Here is a 1,781-nt window from a genome sequence, read left to right on the forward strand (position 1 = left end):
CAGTACAAGTCGTAGTGCCCCGTTACACCTGGTAGCACTTTGTAGTCCGTCCAAGGACCACATTTCCCACATCTAACATGGACATGTTAGATGATAGTGGGAATACGCATCACGTTTCCCCTGAAAGCTACTCCCTTCTAAGGGATATAGAAAGGAGTGTGGTTGAACGAATGAGTTCGACCGTAGAAAACGATGCAATCCTGGCATTGCTGTCCAACTTAGACAGAGATGCCCTCCATTCAACCATCGCCATGGGCATATGCGTGAACATCACGCTTGCCTTGCCTGAGTTTCAGAAGCTTTGAACGAGCTCTGAAGTCAGCCCTTGGTGGTTCAAACGTCTGTTTGAGTCGGGTTTCAAAAGCCTCTAGCGACCCAAAGACGTATGGGTCGCGCAACTTAAGGCCCAATGCCCAAGTTTTGGCACGACCTGCCAGATTTGATTGAGCGAATGCGACTTGCATTTGCTCGTCGATGATGTGACGTGCCCTTATGGCATCGTCTTACTCGACAAACCATCTCAAGAGGGAGTCTTCTTCGACTTCCCTATACTTAGAGATGTCAATCTTTAAAGTTTCGGGACGACGCGTTTGCGTCATCCCAGGTACAGGGGTCTGTACCTGTTGTAACCTCAACAGTTCTGCCTGTTGAGAGCCTTGCTGATTCAGCAAGGCTACTTTTTCCTTTATCTCGTCAAGTTCATGTTGTATGAACTTTCATTTTCGTCCTTATCAGGCTTGTGTAACCTGGATGAGTCGAACAGCGAAATTCAGTATCGTTCGTTGGTTATTCCAATCCAACGAATAAGTTGCCCTTAGTAGACAAGCCTACTTTTCTTTGGGAAGCAATACGCCCCGTATTGCGGCCCCTCTTCATTTATTTAATGTTAGCGTTTGAGCTTACATTACTATCGAAATGATCTCAAAGATCACTTTGTTCCTGGTGATGACTCTAAGCATCACAAACATCTTCATCATTATCGGAGTCATCACAGTATGACTCCACCACAAGAAATCCTGACGAGTTGATGAACAAACTCGAGAACAACTCTTTGGTTGTTGTGCCTAAACTCAGGCATCGTCCCGAGTGACCCGGAAGACTTTGCAGATTATTCTAGTCAGAGATTACATTCGACTCTTAAAAGACGCCCCCAGGTAACCACGCCAATGCGCAGGCGAAGCGCTGTGCTTGATTACATTCGCAAAAGCTGGAATAAAATTAATCATCCAGTGCTCCCATACAGAAAGTCATATTAGTACTTTCTGTTACTCTGTATGAGTCACTCTATTGACTGTTAAGGGGAGGTGATGTAACGGGGTGTCCCCTCATATAAATAATATTTTCTGTTTGACGAATAATAAATAATATTTCCTATACGAGGATATAAATCGAAGAGATTAAAATCATTTTCTTTTATAAATTTGCTCAACAAATCCAATATAACCATACATGGTAATGCTGTAACAACAATGCAACAGTTCAATGGCATTGGTTAATTAAAGTTCAAACGAACCCCGCAAATCGCTACTAGACGCATGATTGAGCGGTACATGGCTTTATATTAATAAATTAAAGTGGTTAAATAAGAAGATCGTTACGTAAAACTTTTAGCCCCATTACAAAGCCCGTGACACAACACGTCTTCAGTGGACAGGTACGTGAGTCACAGGTGCCAGGCGCACACGCATGTTGGGATGCACGCAAAACCATCATCTTTATCAAGATAATGTTCCTGACTGTAATTAGTGCAGGTAGACATATTTTGTCTCCTATTCAGTTAT

The sequence above is a fragment of the Bremia lactucae genome, linkage group LG8, assembly GCF_004359215.1.
Source record: "Bremia lactucae strain SF5 linkage group LG8, whole genome shotgun sequence".
NCBI classification, from domain to species: Eukaryota; Oomycota; class Peronosporomycetes; order Peronosporales; family Peronosporaceae; genus Bremia; species Bremia lactucae.